This window comes from Dasypus novemcinctus, chromosome 22, assembly GCF_030445035.2.
Source record: "Dasypus novemcinctus isolate mDasNov1 chromosome 22, mDasNov1.1.hap2, whole genome shotgun sequence".
NCBI lineage: Eukaryota > Metazoa > Chordata > Mammalia > Cingulata > Dasypodidae > Dasypus > Dasypus novemcinctus.
The window spans coordinates 67,673,898-67,693,033 of NC_080694.1; the positions used below are offsets into that span (position 1 = coordinate 67,673,898).

A 19,136-nucleotide genomic window follows, 5' to 3' on the forward strand; every position below is an offset into this window, starting at 1 on the left:
CTGAGGTGGTTTCTGATGTAAAAGAAGAATTTGGTAGGAAGAACAGGATTGGCAGAAGGAGGGGCAGTTCACTCACTGGGATTTCAGGCAAAGACAAAGTAAAAAGAAAGCCTGAACATAAGGAACTTCAGACTACTAGCTGCTCCCCTGGATGTAGTTTTCTAAGTTTTGGAAAATTTGGAAATTGAAAGTGGCATGTTCTAGCCGTTGACTTTCATTGTTTGGTTGCACAGAGGATGAATAGAAAATGATGTTTTTTAGGACTGATGTCTCCTTCCAGCTATGGAGTTTTAAGCTTATGAAGGAGACAGCTCAGAGGTGTAGTTTTTTTGGGAGTGGCCAAAGTTGAATTCCCCATTTCAGTTGGCCTGGGTGAGACTAAGAATTTCTAGAAAGGGAGGAGGGGTGATTCCAAGTGAGACAGGCATTCCCAAATCAGTCAGAAATCTCTGAGGAAATAGGAAACCACACTTTGAGCCAGACATCTTTGGAGCCAAAGGGTTTCTTCCCACATGGTTCCTACCCACCATGACCCTAGGGGACAGTGAGGATCACTGACCTATTGTCAGCTTTTTTTTGTGAGTTGTCCTGGACAACAGAAAAAGAAGAGAGAGAGAGAGAGAGAGAGAGAGAGAGAGAGAGAGAGAGAGAGAGAGAGAGAGAGAGAGAGCAGAATCCTCTATTAAAGAAATCCTTGGCTCACCCAGGCATGATTCAGTGTGCGATGTTGGATGGGTTCTTGGCAGCAGCAGGGGGAGATTCCTCACCAATCAATCAGCCTCAGCATGACCCCAGTCCTGGGTTTCAGCGCCAAATTTTAGGGAATAAAAATGGCACTCTCTGGAACAAGGAGACTGACATGATTGCAGGCAGAAAGTTTATTGGAAGGCTCTCCCAAAACAGTGAGTCTGAAGAATAGACTTCAGCCTGTCCTTGGCAGAGGCAGGTATGAATTTATACACTACATCAATAGGCAGGAACATGCTTAGTCAGTGGGAGGGGACCAGGGCTTCAGTAAGACCCAAGGGCCAACAGGGATGGCTAGGGGGTGGTGGGCTAGGGGTAGTGAATCCTACGAATAAGGAAGGGGTTGGTGGTGTCATGTGACCTCTTTGTCTGTTCTTGTGAGGAAATGATCTCCATCTGAATGTGAAGGCTCTGGATGGGGACTGTTCTAGGTTACAGGAATGCAAATCACTCTTTGTTAACCATTGTAAACCTTGTGATCAATTAATCATTATAAACCTAGTAAGGGAGAAACCTCTAACAGTTTGAAACTCTATGTATCCCAGAAAAACATGTTTTTAGAGTCACTCTAGTCCTGTGGCTGTGAATCCACTCTAAGTAGGACATTGTGAGTAGGCTACTTCAGGTAAGGTGGGTCCCACCTCAGTCAGGAGGGGTCTTCATCCTGTTCCTGGAGTCCTTTGTAAAGAAAATGAATACATGGAAACAGAAAACATCAGGAAGCAAGAAGTTGAGAGGAAACCAGGGGAGACCAGGAGACATGGCGTTAGGCCTCGTCAGGTGACAGCTAAAGACCAGGGATTGCTGGCAGGCAGCCCCAGAACACAAGTCTTAGGGAGAAAGCATCACCTTGATGATGACTTCATTTGGATTTTCTTTTCACCTTAAACAGTGATTTAGGGAAACAGATGTGGCTCAAGCAGTTGGGCACCCACCTACCATATGGGAAGCCCCAGGTTCAGTTCCCAGTGCCTCCTAGAGAGGATAAGCAAGACAGATAGCTGGCCTGTCAAGCTGATGCACTAGATGCTGCAACAACTAGGGAGTGAATGTGGCCTGAGCAAATGGACTCCTCCTTTCCACACAGGAGGTTCCAGGTTTGATTACTGGTGCCTCATAAATAAATAAAAATATAAAGAAGACAAGCAGAGGCAGCCTAGAGACGCTGACAAAGGACCGGAGGAGCAGTCGCAGCTGCTTTCCGAGGAGCCGGTGTTGCCGAGATTGCCAAAATGCTTTGGAGTTTTTAACTGAATGTAAGAAAAGTCCAAAATAGACGAGACTGTAAAAACAAAAGCTGCAGCAAGGGGGATTAGTGCCAATGCATCAACAAAAAAGACAACCAGAGTTAGTGGAAGGAAATCTTCCTGTTTTTGTGTTTCCCACGGAGCTAATATTTTATGCAGATGATCAGTCAACACATAAGCAAGTGCTGACCCTGTATAATCCCTATGAGTTTGTCTTAAAGTTCAAAGTGTGATTCGTCATAGAGATGTTCAATCCTGTCACTATGGTATAATAGACAAATTCCATCTCCAAGTTTCCGAGCAAAGCCAGAGGAAGGCTTTAGGACGGAAAGAAGTTGTCACTACTCTTCTTCCATCTGCAAAAAGACAGCAAAAGGAAGAAGAGGGAAAAAGGATAAAGGAACATTTAACAGAGAGTTTATTTTTTGAGCAGTCGTTTCAACCAGAAAACAGAACTGTCTCCTCAGGGCCTAGTTTACTAACTGTCTCCCTGGGAGTGGTGTGCATTGCAGCCCTAATGCTTCCTACGCTGGGGGATGTGGAATCGCTGGTACCTCTCTACCTCCACTTAAGTGTGAATAAAAAATTAGTGGCCGCTTATATTTTAGGTCTTATCACAATGGCTCTACTTAGAACATGAGCAAGGATTTCGATTGAATCTGAAGTCATTTTTATCTTTAAAACATCATGAGTGTGGACTGCCTTTATCTCTAGCTCACTCCATTAACATGCTATAAACTATTGAGTGAATAAAAATAATTGCAAATATATAATATATATTTTAAATTACTATAACTTTATTTGAAGGACTCTTTAGCACATTATGTTACTGATAGCAAGGATGCTTCTGAGTGACACCTATGACATTATTTGAAGAAATTCTTTTTATATCTATAGCTATTGTGCAAAAGACTTTAATTACAACAATATTTGTTATTTTGTCATCTTTTTCCAGTTTGCTTTGATTGTTAAGATCATGTGTCCTTCAAAGTTAAAGGCCTAAAAGAGTAAACTGACCAGCCTAAAAATAAAAATTACGTTTATTTCTTGGCTACAAGCATCAACGTTACTATGTAAATTATACCTTCTCTAGCACCATAAACAGTTGCCATGGTGTTTCTAAAATAGGAGTTTTACAGTTAATGGGTGGAGGTTAAATAAAGCATAAGGTATTGTGAGATCTTACTTATCCTAGGGTGTCACAGAAGATATAGGACATATTTGATTCATCTGGTAAACTACAAAATAGGTTGTGGTCCAGATGCCAAGCATGTGGGTTTTGTTTTGTTTTTTTAAACAAAAATCCACTAGAAATAGGGCAATCTCTTTATTTGGTCTAAGACTTCTAAAGGAAAGAAGGAAGGCATTTGTTTAGCTAGTAGGTTCACCCTGGCTTTAACCATGGAAGGCACTTTATGTTACCAGGGGAAAAATACAATTTTATCTTTTCTCCAAAGCCCCTTTGCCTGACTGATTGTAACGATTTGCCCAAATTGGGATTACTAGATGCTGGGTGGTTCGTGTGCAGATTTTTTTCCCCTTTAAACTCTAAGCCAAGTATTGAAAATAGTTGATATCTGTGTCTATTTTCTATCAGTCACTGAGACTTTTTAAGTTTTTATTTATTACTAAAGCAATTTTACCAAAAAACGTCCCCTAAGCACAACTATTTACATTTCTTTATAGCCTCTTCTGATCTCTGACAAATATATGCAGTTTTAACTGTTATTATCTTTTGACTTAGGATTTTTATCTGAGAGCACAATGCAATATGGAGAGTCTCTTGAAAATCATCTTTCAGATCTTTTTACAGAATGAACTTACGCACTGCTACTGTAGTATTCTCAAGGACTATATGTAAACACAAAATGTATACCTGAGACTGGTTTGTGCAGAAAGCAGGACTTCGCTTCTAAAAGGCTTTTATGTATACTCTTTCACAGAAAATCCTCACTGCTTAACCATTTGGGGAGCATAAATCATTATATGGATCATGTCTGTACGTTGTGTAATGACTGAAAAGTATAAATGTAATCTACTTTGAATTTTGTAAAACAAAAACTGTAGGCTATCCTTGTTTCTCTGCCCATCTCAAGTTGTGTGTGTGTATGTGTGTGTGTATATGTGTGTGACAACACACTGTAAATGAAAGAAATTACTTTTAAAAAAATAAAAGAAAATGGAGGAAAAAAAAAAAAAGACAAGCAGAGAGAGCACACAGTGAAAAGATGCAGACAGCAAGCATGAACAATGAGGGGGGGGGAGAAAAAAATTTTTTAAAAACTGAATTAATGAATTCCTATTGTTTAAGCTATCCCACTGAATGTATTTGCTTGGGCAGCCTAGGAAACTAAAACAGAACGCAACACTTCAATCTGATAAATGGCATCGGGAAAAATGTAGGTTTTTCTATAGCTCTCACCATACTTTATTGTGAAAGGTCAAGTATTTTCTAAAACCAAGAGCAAAGCAAGGATGTAGACTCTTGCCCTTTCCATTATACATTGTACCGGAGGTCCTCACCATAGTTTAAGACAAGGAAAAGAAAAAAATGGCATATAGAGGATAAAAAAGTGTCTCAATTTGCAAGTGACATGACCATGTACATAGAAAATCCTATGACAAAGAAAGTTCCTAGAACTAGTGAGTTTGCCAAGACTTCACGTTACAAGGTCAATATCAAAAGTCGATTTTATTTCTATACATCAAGAATGTGAAGTTAGGAAAATGACAATTCTAAAATTCAGTTAATAATGTAACCAAGGGTTAAGAATTAACTAATAATTTTTTTTACTAAGTCATGATATAGATGCCTTTATACTATAAAGCAGCCAACATTAATACCTAAAATTACTGAAGCTGGCTAGAGTAGTCCCACCCCTTTAGCCCCCTCAGTTCAGATTTCACCTCCCCTTTGGGTATGCTTAGTTTTGTGATGGTAATTTTTGATTGAGCTCACACTTGTGTATCAGCACTGTTGTGATGGTAATTCTAGATTGAGCTTACACTTGTGCATGCTTACTACTGGGATGCTAAACATTTCACCCACCTGTTTAATATACATATGGAAAACCTTGTGACTAATCTCTACTCTGAACATTCTAATCTCAGAAACTTGATCTCTGAAAATGATTGTAACTTTGTAACTCCCCCTGGTTTGGGGACCACCCCCACCTTGTTCAAATGCTTAATGTTTATTCTGGGAAAAAAAAACCTGTGTCCAGCTTCACCCCTGCTACTTTTTTAAAAGATTTATTTATTTATTTATTTATTTATTTATCTCCCCTTCCCCCTCCCACCCCAGTTGTCAGTTCTCTGTGTCTATTTGCTGCATCCTCTTCTGTTGTCAGCAGCATGTTGCATCATCTTGTTGTGTCAGCTCTCCGTGTGTGTGGCACCATTCCTGGGCAGGCTGCACTTTTTTTCGTGCCGGGCGACTCTCCTTATGGGGTGCACTCCTTGTGCGTGGGGCTCCCCTATGCGGGGGACACCCCTGCGTGGCAGGGGACTCCTTGTGTGCATCAGCACTGCGCATGGGCCAGCTCCACACGGGCCAAGGAGGCCCGGGATTTGAACCACATACCTCCCATGTGGTAGATGGACGCCTTAACCACTGGGCCAAGTCCGCCCAAGGTTATAAAGTATTAGAATTTCTGCAGATCAGGGAGGCAGTTTTGCAGCTATCCTTTGCTTGCACAACTAAATAAATGCTCTCCTTGTAAACCTGGTGTCTCAGGAATTGCCTTTAAAGACATAGGAGGAAGAGATGAGATGTGGGGGCATTTTCGGGACTTGGAGTTGTCCTGGGTGGTGCTGCAGGGACAGTTACCAGACATTGTATGTCCTCCCATGGCCCACTGGGTGGACTGTGGGAGAGTGTGAGTATGATGTGGACCACTGACCATGAGGTGCAGTGGTGCTCAGAGATGTATTCACCAAATGCAATGAGTGTTTCATGATGATGGAGGAGATTGTTGTTATGGGGGGAGGAGTGGAGTGGGGGGGGTATATGGGAACCTCATATTTTTTTAATGTAATATTAAAAAATAAATAAAGACAAAAAAAGAAAAAAGTAAGTTATTGAATATTCAAATAGCAAAAAATAAAAAAATAAAAATAAAGACACCTTGGGAAAAAAAGAACTCACTTTTGTTCAATATCACTAATAGCATGAAAATAATATAATACTTAGGTATCAATTTAAAGGAAGTGTTCAAGAGTTATACACTGAGGGTCAGGGCAAGATGGCATCCCAGTAAGTACACCATCATCATCTCTCCTGCAAAGGACCGACTGAGTGGTGATGGAATTCTGCCAGTGTGGGTTCTTTCAGGAACCTACAAAGCAGGAGGTGTCTGGAGTTCAATCTGAAGAGACTTGTTAAGTCCTTGCTCAAGGTAAAAGTGCGGGTTTCTAACACCGAAATCAGAAGCCGTGGGAAGGAAATCCTTTCCACCTAGTACTAAGGGCCACAGTTGCTCCCTGAGAACTACCAGTCATGAGGAAGCTTTCCCAAGCCCCATGTTCCCCAAATGTGTGAACCCCAAGCCCGTGTTCCCTGAACTCCCGCAACCCACATTTCACAGACCTATGTACCCGGAGTCCACATGCTCCCCGGCAGGCTCCTGTTTCCCAAGCCCAGCACTCCGGGAAATCTGGCATTGCCCTAGCCCTCTGGTCTTGGACTAACTCTGGGAGTGGGAAGGTTTAGGTGGGAGGTGCAGAGGGGCCCAAGGAATGCAGGTTCAATTTTCTGGTCCTCCCATTTTATTGAATTTGGAAGAGCATATTAGCTGACTTGGGAGAGCCTAGGAAGAGAGGAGAGGTGAATCTGCTGAGAGAGGCCAGTTTACTTAATGCCCTGGGATAGGAAACTTGGACTGGGAGAATTTGGAGTCAGAAAATTAACTAGTCCCTCTGTAGCAAACCTAAGGGAGAGGGACAGTAGGATGGGCTTTGCAGGCTTCCAAAAGCATATTTAGGGTTCCTGTCAAGGGGTGGTTGCTCATTCTCAAGAAATTAAGAGATATTATTTTCTGAGGTGAGTTGGTTCACCAGGGACCCATTTGAATCTCCTCTGGGAGCCCTCACACAGCCTTCCTACTGCCCTGGGAGAGAAGGAAGTGAGAAAGGGAGAAAGGGGGAAGGTCAGTCTCCAAAGCAGTTTATTAAATTGCAAAGAGGATCCCTTGCCTGAGGCCTTGTCTGGTCATTTTTGTTGGTTTGTTTTCTTGTTTTTCCTTCCTCTTTATACACCCATGACCCTTTTTTCCTTCTTTTTCCTTTCTCTTTTTCTTGCTTTTTTTCTTCTTCTTTTTTTATATTAGGTGATGCAAGCAACGTTTCTTATATGCTGTGTTTCCTCATCATCAATTTTCTCTTTTCTGTGTGTACTGATTTTGGCTACCAATGCTACGCCCTTTCCTTTACATCTTTCTGTCCTTCATCATTTATTGTTTCTCTTACATTCCACCTCTCTTTGTGTAGCCCCCAATATTTCTGACTTCTTATTTCTAATGCCTCTATTCTGTTTTCTCTCTTTTATTCACTCTTTATATATTGTCCTTTTTTTTTTCTCTTTCCTTCTCTCCTGACCACACTGGTCGGTTTTTTTTTTTTGTCTTTATTTATTTTTTTAATATTACATTCAAAAAATATGAGGTCCCCATATACCCCCTACCCTCCTTACCCCACTCCTCCCCCCATAACAACAACCTCCTCCATCATCATGAGACATTCATTGCATTTGGTGAATACATCTCAGAGCACCGCAGCACCTCATGGTCAATGGTCCACATCATAGTCCACACTCTACCATGTTCCACCCAGTGGCCATGGGAGGACATACAATGTCCAGTAACTGTCCCTACAGCATCACTCAATTCATACTATAATCCTCCCCATATTCAGTTTACTATCTCATTATAGGCACCATACTTTTTTGCTCTTATAACTCTACACAGCTTACATGAGTTCAATATCCATTCTCCTAGTTCTGACATGGTTCTTCTGCTAACATTCACTATCAATACTACTCATATTTTTCTTTTCTTACCCCTTTTGCTTTCTCTGGCCCTAATATTTTCCTTCAAGGGAACTTAGCCAACAAAAAGGAAATAGAATAGGAAGAACAAAGTGACAAAGAGAAGACTTAACAAAAACAATAACTAATTAAACACTGAGACAAAGAAGCTAATCAACTAAATAAACCCAACAAGGTAAAATGATGACCAGACAGCAAAAATTAACTACAGACTGTACCAATAATCAGGAAAACTTGCCCCAATCCAATGAACAAACTATAAAACAGGAAAAGAAGTGGTACATCAAACAAGTAATTAAAGTTCTCAAAACATGTATCATGGACCAATTTAATGAAGTAAAGGAGATTAAGTCTATTAAGAAAATACTTGGAGAGCATACAGAAGAAACTGTAATCATATGCAAAAAGATAACAGATAAGATGGGGATCAACAACACAATCCAAGAAATCAAAAATATACTCTCAGCAAATAACAGCAGATTTGAAGAGGCAGAGGAAAGAATTAGTGATGCGGGAAGACAGTACTTCTAAAATGAAACAGACAGTAGAATTGATCGATAAAAAAATAGAAAACATCCAGCAGGGACCTAGGGACCTGAATGACAATGCAAAATGCACAAACACATGTATTATAGGTGTATGTTTTGTCAAATGCATTTTCTGCATCTATAGATATGCTTGTGTGATTTTTTTTCCTTCAATCTGTTTATGTGGTATATTACATTAATCTATTTTTTTATGTTGAAACTTCCTTGCATACCAGGAATGAAACCCCCTTGGTTGTGGTGTATAATTTGTTTAATGTGTTGTTGAATAAGGTTAGCAAGTATTTTGTTGAGGATTTTCACAACTAGATTCATTAGAGAGATTGGTCTGTAAATGTCCCTTCTTGTGGTTTCTTTGTTTGACTTTAGTATTAGGGTAATGTTGGCATCATAAAATGACTTAGGCAATGTTACTTCTATTCTGACTTTTTGGAAGAGTTTAAGCAAGATTGGTGTTAGCTTTTTGCAGAATGTTTGGTAGAATTCACCTATGAAGCCATCTGACCCAGGCTTCTTAATTGGGAGGTTTTCAATGACTGATTCTATCTCTTTACTTTTGATTGGTTTGTTGAGATCCTCAATTTCTTCTTTTGTCAATGTAGGCTGCTTATGTGTTTTCAGGAGAAGAGAAGGGAAAGGGAACAGAAGAGTTGTTGGAGGAAATAATGGCTGAAAATTTCCCAAACCTAATGAGGGAGATGCATGTACATGTCCAGGAAGCACAATGCACCCCAAACAGCATAAATCCCAACAGGCCTAACCCAAGACATATACTTGTCAAATTATCCAATGTGCAAGACAAAGAGAAAATTCTAAAAACAGCAAGAGAAAAGAGAACCATCACATAAAAGTAAGCACTGATTTCTCATTTAAAACTATGGAGGAAAGAAGGTAGTGGTATGACATAGTCAAGATACTAAAAGAAAATAATGTCCAACCAAGAATACTCTATCCAGCAAAGCTAACATTAAAAAATGATGGAAAGTTCAAAATATTCACAGAGAAACAGAAAGTAAGAGAGTATGTCAACAAGAAACCTGCACTTCAAGAAATATTAGAGGGTGCTCTGCAGAAAGAAAGAAATAAACAGGAGAGACAGAGTTGGAGGAGAGTGTAAGAACAACTAAAATGAGAAAAAGAGAAAAAAAATCAAACAATATATGGCAAACACAAATCCAAAGAAAATATAGCTAATATAAGTAATTCCTTGAAAGTAATAATACTGAAGGTCAATGGATTAAACTCACCTGTTAAGAGACACAGATTGGAAGATTGGATAAGGAAATATGACCCATCTATACGCTGTCTATAAGAAACACATCTTAGACCCAGGGATTCAAGGAGATTGAAAGTGAATGGCTGGAAAACAATCTTACAGGCAAACAATAACCAAAAAAGGGCAGGAGTAGCTATATTAATATTGGACAAAATACACTTTAAATGCAAAACTACTGTGAGAGAAAAAGATGCTCACTACATAATAATGAAAGGGATAATCTTTCAAGAAGAAAGAGAAATCATAAACATTTATGCCCCAACAAGTACCTCCAAATACGTGAGGCAAACACTAGAGAAATTTGGAAGGAATAGATGCCTCCACAATTATAATGGGGGTAATTTAACACACCACTATCACCATTAAACAGGACATCTCAAAAGAGAATCAATGAAGAAACAAAGACTTTGAGCAATATATTAAAGCATCTGGACCTAATAGACATATACAGAAGATTACAACCAAATACAGTAGGTTATACATTCTTCTCAAGTGCACATGGATAATTCTCCAATTAGACCACATGTTAGGCCACAAAGAAAGTCTCAATGAATTCACAAAGATTGAAATAATAAAAAATAATTTCTCTGACCACAGTGGAATGAAGCTGGAAATCTGCAAGGGCCAGACAGCCAGATTTGGCATCAAGATATGGAAGTTAAACAATACACTCTTAGAAAAATAGGGGGTCATGGAGGAAATCTCAGCATAAATAAATAACTACCTTGAAACTAATGAAAATGATAACAAAACATATCCAAACTTATGGGATGCAGCAAAAGCTGTCCTGAGAGGGAAATTGATATCCATAAATTCATACATCAAAAAAGAAGAAAGAGCTAAAATTGAAGAACTAACAGCACATTTGGAGGAATTATTTTAAGAAACAACAAACTAACCCCGAAGAAAGAAGAAAGAAAGACATAACAAAGAACAGAGCAGAACTAAATGAAATAGAAAATAAGAAAGCACTTGAAAAAATAAACAAAACCAAGAGCTGGTTCTCTGAGAAGATCAATTAAATTGACAAACCCTTAGCCAGACTAACAAAGAAAAAAAGAGAAAATGCAAATACACAAAATAAGAAATGAGAAAGGGGACATCACCACTGACCCTACTGAAATAAAGACTATCATAAGAGCATATTTTGAAAAACTATGTTCCAAGAAGCAAGACAATTTAGAGGAAATGGACAAATTCTTAGAAACACAGAAGCAGCCTACATTGATGAAAGAAATCGAGGATCTCAACAAGCCAATCAAAAGTATAGAGATAGAATCAGTCATTAAACCCTCCCAACTAAGAAGAGCCCTGGGCCAGATGGCATCAAAGGTGAATTCTACCAAACACCAGTCTTGTTTAAACTCTTCCAAAAAATCAAAATAGAGGGAACATTGCCTAACTCATTTTATGATGCCAACATTACCCTAATACCAAAGTCAAACAAAGAAACCACAAGAAGGGATATTTACAGACCAATCTCTCTAATGAATCTAGTTGTGAAAATCCTCAACAAAACACTTGCTAATTTTATTCAACAACACATTAAACAAATTATAAACCATGACCAAGGTGGTTTCATTCCTGGTATGCAAGGATGTTTCAATGTAGAAAATAGATTAATGTAATATACCACATAAACAGATTGAAGGAAAAAAATCACATGAGCATATCTATAGATGCAGAAAATACATTTGACAAAATACAGTACAATCCAAAAGATAGGAATAGAAGGAAACTTTAAGAACATGATAAAGGGTATATATGAAAAACCCACAGCTAACATTATTTACAATGGTGAAATACTAAAATATTAAAATCTTTCCCTCTAAGATCAGAAACAAAACAAGGATGCCCACTATCATCCCTTTTATTTAACATGGTGTTAGAAGTACTTGCTCAAGCACTAAGGCAAGAACCAGATATAAAAAGGATCCAGATAGGAAAGGAAGAAGTCAAAATTTCAGTATTTGCAGATGATATGATCCTACACATAGAAAGCCCTGAGAAGTCTACAACAAAGCTTCTAGAACTTATAAATGAGTTCAGTAAAGTTGCAGGTTGTAAGATCAGTGCACAAAAATCAGTATCATTTCTGTACGCTGATGATGAGCAATCTATCTACAATAGCAAATAAAAAAATCAAATACATAGGAATAAATTTAACTTAAGATGTAATAGACTTATATGCAGAAAACTACAGAACACTGTTTAAGGAAATCAAAGAAGACCTAAATAAATGGCAGAACATTCCCTGTTCGTGGATAGGAAGAATAAATATTATTAAGGTGTCTATCCTACCAAAACTGATCTACAGATTCAAAGCAATCCCAATAAAAATCAACCCAGCATTTTTTAATGAACTAGAAAAACTAATTATGAAATTTATTTGGAAAGGAAAGAGGCCCCAAATAGCCAAAGACATATTGAAAAAGAAAAATGAAACTGGAGGAATCACACTACCAGACTTTAAAACATACTACAAAGCTACAGTAGTGAAAAGGGCATGATATTGGCACAAGGATAGACACACTGACGAATGGAACCGAATTGAGAGTTCTGCTATAGATCATCATATATACAGTCATCTTATTTTTGACAAGGCCACCAAGCCCACTCAACTGGGAGAGAATGGCATCTTCAACAAATGGTGCCTAGAAAATTGGGTATCCATATGCAAAAGAAGGAAAGAGGATTACCATCTCACGCCTTATACAAAAACCAACTGAATATGGATCAAAGACCTAAATTTAAGAGCTAAGACCATAAAGACCTTGGAAAATAATGTAGGGAAACATCTACAGGAACTCATAATAGGAAATGGCTTCATAAACTTCACACCCAAAGCATGCGGAGCAAAAGAACAAATAGATAAATGGGACTTCCTCAAAATTAAAGCCTTCTGCCCCTCAAATGAGTTTGTCAAGAAAGTGAAAAGAAAGCCTACCCAATGGGAGAAAATATTTTGTAACCATATATTTGATAGGAGACATACCCTGCATATATAAAGAACTCCTACATCTTGAAAATAAAAAGACAAACAACCCTTTTAGAAAATGGGAAAAAGATTTGAACAGACACTTCTCCAAAGAAGAAATACAAATGGTTAAAAAGCACATGAAAAAAAAATGCTCAAAATCACTAGCTATTAGGGAGATGCAAATCAAAACTACAATGAGATAGCATCTTACTCCCATAAGACTGGCAGCTATCAAAAAAACCAGAAGATTATAAGTGCTAGAGAGGATGTGGAGGAATGGGAACACTCATGCCCTGCTGGTGGGAATGCAGAAGGATCTATCCATTCTGGAGGACCATTTGGCAGTTTCTCAAAAAGATAGCTATAGATTTGTCATATGACCCAGCAATTCCACTGCTGAGTATATACCTTGAAGAACTGCAAATAAGTACACAAACTGACATATGCACACCAATGTTCATAGCAGCATTATTCACTAATGCCAAAAGTTGGAATCAACACAAATGCCCATCAACAGATGAATGGATAAATAAAATGTGGCATATACATAGAATGGAATACTACTCAGCTATAAGAAGGAATACAATACAAACACATGTGATAACATGAATGAATCTTGAGGATCTTAAGTTGAGTGAAGCAAGCCAAGCATTGAAGGACAAATGCTACATGACCTCTCTGATATGAAACAAGCAAACTAAGTTGTCTCAGAGAGCTAGATCCTGGAAGATAGGCTTAAAGGAATTTGGGGGAAGAGGAAGTTTGTGAGCTGATGCCTACAAGGGTGAAGTCTATGAAAAGCTGGAGGTAAGTATTTGTAAGGGAAGGGCTAAAATGGTGGCATAGGAATACCTTTGAGTGGGTCTTTGCGTGCTTGAGGGGAACTGGGTTGGGAGGATGGGTAAGATGGACCAAGGCCTTGGAGGGTGAGCTGGGGGGAACAGTTGAATATGGGAGACTGTCAGGTATATGGTTAAAACTAGAATGTTGAGAAAAATTTTTGGAAAATATAATAAGGAAGAATTACATGTTTAAGGTGCTTAAGGGGGTCATCTGGTACAGAGGCAGGCTTCTAGCAAGTGTGTGAGTGCTCATTTTATCATAGTGTGTTATATCATTGGGTGGAGACCCATACAATGAGTGTGAAGGTCTACCCTCATCCTGGGGAAACCTGATGTTCTCAAACAGAGGGAATTGTGTCTCTCAAGAGGATCAGTGGCTCCCAATCAATTAGGGCAGTTTAGCATATCAAGGCCTCAGCATTATTGCAAGTATCTGTAAATCTGGTCCCTCAAGTAGTGAAGATTTATTGTCACTGTGGGCCCTGAGTTGAGGGGAGAGATGTATAGAATAGCTGGAAGCAGGGCAACTGGGGGGCAATGGAAGTGCTCCACAAGATCATGTAATGATGGATATAGGACATGTTAACTTACACCAAAAGTGTATTAAAGTCTATAAGCTAAAATGTAAACAATAATGTAAAACATAAGGAAACTAAAATTTTTTTAAAAATGTGTACAGTCTAAAATATAAACCATAATGTAAACCAAAATGGAGTCATGTTTGACAGCTATGTTTCAAAATCTGCACATCAGCTGCAGCATATATAAAATAAACATGTAAAAATATCATTGCTGTGGAAAGGGAGAAAGGGATATATGTTGGATATATGGGAGTCCCCTATATTGTATATGAGAATTAATGTGATCTAAAACATTTGTGAAGACAAAATTAAAAATTAGAAGAAAAAAAAGAAAGGATGTAGACACTGAGGAGGAAATGAAAGAAAGTGCCTTGCCACTGTATATACAGGGCAACACCTATTACAGTGATGAAAGGCAAAATGTTAAAAACAAAGCTTTATAACATTTTTCATTTTTTAAATACACCAATTTATTTCTACTTTATTTTACTATTTCTAAATTAGTATGAATTCTATTTCTAAACTTTAAACCCATCACTGTATTTCAATTTCCTATTAATTGAATTTGGCAATATATTAGGCTTCATTGTTCAGGAAGCTTTGGACCACAGAGAGGTTCAACTAGGGCAGGGGAGGAACTCTGGTGTGGGGAGTTATTGATAGGGGAGCACAGGGTGGGAGGGAGCTCTCCAGGGCATGTATATAGGGGACATAAAAATGTTCTGATATATATTGGGTATTTTCATAGTAGTTAGTTACAAATATCAACTGAGGGAGTGTTGAGTTCCTAACCAGGGGAGCTTTCACATATCCCCCAATAGAACAGCAATAATCCCCCAAGTGCAACGGCAAAGACCAACAAGGAAGGATGGTCCAATAATGAGCCCTTGATACTGATGACTATGCTTATTAGCCTGTGTGACTGAAATATGAACTAGGCCTAGAGCTGAAGGTTGCTCAAATGCGGCCACTCACTAGGCCAAACTCAGCATGTAAATGCATTAACTTTCCCCCAGCACAGGACACGACTCCCGGGGATGAGCCTCCCTGGCACTGAGGGATTACTACCAATCACTAACTGGTGATGCAACTAGAAGGAGACCTTGAATAGAAGGGTCAACTCAGACCAGCAGAATATCTCAGCCTACATATAGGGTCATGTGTTAAAAACTGCTTTCTGACCTTGAAGAAAAGGGGGAAATGACAAAGACAACTGAGTTTATATGGCTAAGATTCTTCCAAAAAGAGTTGGGAGGTCATCAGAGGGGTTGCACTTATGCACACCTCAGTAGGACCCCAGAAAAAAAAACAAAGTAAATACAACCCTAGGTACTGGTTATCCTGAAGGCTAGAGACCCACAGGGTATGTGGTCATGGCAGATGGATTTGGTGCCATGTCAGAGGGCCATACTTTGGAATTTGTGCTCCTGAGTGTGATGGAGTTGGACTCAGATGTGACCTTTCTACACATGTCTCTTCTGTCACTTTTACTGAACCTGTGGTTGGCGCTAGGGATGGTCCATACTCAGGAGACTTGAATCTCTGGACTGCCCATGTGCCAGCTGGGTCCTGAGCCTCAGCAGAGTTGCAACTCTTACTCTCAAATTCATTGGAATTACCCAGGTCAGCTAACAGGGAGATGAAGATGGTCAACCACCACACCGAGGAATCAAGAGTGCCGATGATTGCAAGCAGAAGAATTGCATCCATCATCCATGTGGAATCTAAGCCCCCTCTTGATCTAGAGGTGGAGTGGACATCATCATCCCAGGGTCAAAAGAATGGAGTAATAAAATATGGATTAGAGTGGACTTACTGATATTCTATTATAAAACTATTGTGACTAGTAATAGAAGAATTTGTAGCTTTGAGGTGGAGAAAGTGGCCACAGTAGTTGCTGAGGGCAGGGAGAGGGAAGAAGAGATGTGATATGGGGGCATTTTTGGGACTTTAAATTGTCCTAAATGATATTGCAGGGTCAGATGCTGGACTTTATATATCCTGGGGGAGAGTGTGAACTACAGGGTAAACTATTATCCATGTGGTACAGCAGTGCTCCAAAATGTGTTCACTGAGTGTGATGAGTGTGCCACAATGATGGGGGAGGTTGTTGGTGTGGGAGGAGTGGGGTGGGGTGTGGTGGGTATATGGGAACCTCTTATGTTTTTTAATGTAACATTTTTTTATGTATATATCTTCAAAAAAATACAATTTACAAAATGATGGGGGTGGGAGGAGTGGGGAGTGGGTTATGTGGGAACCTCTTATTTTTTTTTTGATGTAAGGTACTTTGTGATACATTAACTTTAATTTTTAAAAAGTGTAAAAAAAAAGGTATACACTGAAATCCATAGAACACCACTGAAAGAAAGCAAAGAAAATCTAAACAAATGAAGTGAAATACCATGTGAAGGACTAGAATATTCATGGTTAAGGTATCAATTCTCCCAATATTGTCCTATAGTTTACATGCAATTCATATCAAAATTATGCCAAGGTTTTTAAAAGAAAATGTGAGGCCGACTGTACAGTTTATATGGAAACCTAAGGATTTTCAAATAATTTTTAAAGAAGGAATTTGTAGGATGCTCACCATATAGTTTCAAAACTTAATATTAGGCCCCAGTAACCAAAGCAGAGTTGATATTGGCTTAAGGATAGCCTTACATGAATGGAATAGAATATAGAGTTGAAAAATAGAACCACACGTAAATGCTTATGAAAAATATTTCACTGGTCATTCATCCTCTTTTCAAACAAGTTGACACCAAAAGGAGAGGAATAAACATGATATACAAACACTAACTTGAAGTGAATCATAGATGTAAACAAGAAAGCTAAAATTCTTAAGCTTCTACTCCACTGCTGTCTAAGAAAAACATAATGTGAGCCACATGTGTAGTTCTAATGTTCTAGTGGCCACTGTAAAGAAGTAAAAAGGTGACAGGCAACACTAATGTTTTTTGTTTAAACAGTATATTTTCTTTAGTCCAATATATGCAAAACAGTCTCATTTCAGCAAGTGATTGATTTCATTTTACTCCTGAAATAGCTTGCATGTTTTGATGATGAAGCTCAGTTTTCAGCAGTTAAAGTAAAATATATTCTCAGCAAACAAATAAAGCTGAGTTTTGCAGGCAAAACATGTTAGAATTGATAAAATATAGTTGGTTATTAAAAAAAGAGCTGAGTTTAAGGGAAAATACTTTATGCTGTTTCTTTTTCTAAATTGAAGTTAATTATTATTAAATAAAAATGTAAAATTTCAGTGCCTCAGTCCCACACACCCCATTTCTAGCTCTCAATGGCTACTTGTGTTAGCACAGCTCTAAGTCCGTTACTTACCACTTGTTTATGGACACAATCTAGGGCCTGACACAGATGAGGTCTCTGCATATATTAGTTGGAGGGATGGATGGATACATGGAGGGATGGATGGAGGGACAAAGGGAAACATGATTGGATGGATAGATGGATGGAAGGACAAAGGGGAGCATGATTGGATGAATGGATGGAGGGAGGGAGATGCTATGTCCACCTTCCCCCATCCCAGCTGGCCCTGGTTTCCCACTTGCTTTTCCCCACACACCTAGGCCTCCTAGACCTTTCCCAGTTTCCCAAGATGTCCAGTGTCCCCTACATTCCTGTGGGGCTGGTGACCTCCATTCCTGTACCTCCCTCCTGTCATCAGGTAAGACATGACTCTTAAGTCTTCCAGGTGCTCCTCAGAAATCTGGACCCCATGACTGGGATAGTGGTGTGCATCTCCTGCTTTCAGCAGGGCTTCAACTGAATCCGCCATGCATCATTTCTGTCACTCATTCCTGCCACTCTTTCCAAAATCAATTTTAACAATATATTTTGGGGAAGCAGCTATAGCTCAAGTGGTTGAGCATCTGCCTCCCACATGGGAGGTCCCTGGTTCAGTTTCTGGTGACTCCTGAAAAAAACAAACAAGCAAAACATATGAAAAACCAATTCAGGTTGGCTGATGTGGCTCAGTGACTGACTGCTGGCTTACCACATAGAGGTCCCACCTTCAATCCCTGGCCCCAGTACCTAAAAAAAAAACAAAAAAGAGTCTATTTTTGGGAAGTGGATTGGATCAATGGATAGGGTGTCCACCTACCACATGGGAGGTCCATGGTTCAAACCCCGGGCCTCCTTGACCCATGCAGAGCTGGTCTGTGCACAGCGCTGATGCACGCAAGTAGTGCCGTGCCACACAGGGGTTTCCCCCATGTAGAGAGCCCCACACGCAAGCTGTGTGCCCTATAAGGGGAGCCACCCAGCACAAAAGAAAGTACAGCCTGCCAAGAATGGCACCACATACACAGAAAGCTGACACAACAAGATGACGCAACAAAAAGAAACAGATTCCCAGTGCCACTGATAAGGATAGAAGCAGTCACAGAAGAACACACAGCGAATGGACACAGAGAGCAGACAACTGGGGGGGGGGGGGCAGAAAAATAAATAAAAAACAAATCTTTTTAAAAAATAAATAAAAATTTAAAAAACACATTTCTAAAAAAAAGTCTATTTTGTTCAAACCAATGTTCACAAAATATAAATTATTTCAGAATTTAAGCAATATAAAAAAATATCAATGGGATATTTTACTGGACTTTGATTCAGGCTTGCCATTTTCTTGAAATTAGAGTTCTGAACTTCCAGGGGGTAGATTTCCTTAATTTTACATCCTGCCATGGAAATTGCTGCCAGATCCAAGGACTCAAACTCTGAATAGGGGAAGAAAGAGCACAGAGTCGGGTGTGGGGATGGAATCTTTCCCCACAATTTTCTCCACATTCCAGGCCCTTCACCCACCTGAATCCCCAGGACTTCAGGAAGTCCCAGGCACAAACAGGGAGC

At 39.2% G+C, this 19,136-nt stretch overlaps 1 pseudogene; it reads left to right on the top strand.

Moving 5' to 3' along the window:
• The first annotated feature begins 1,435 nt into the window (after positions 1–1,435).
• LOC101434354 (motile sperm domain-containing protein 1 pseudogene) lies at positions 1,436–4,055 on the top strand (annotated as a pseudogene).
• Positions 4,056–19,136: the final 15,081 nt, after the last annotated feature.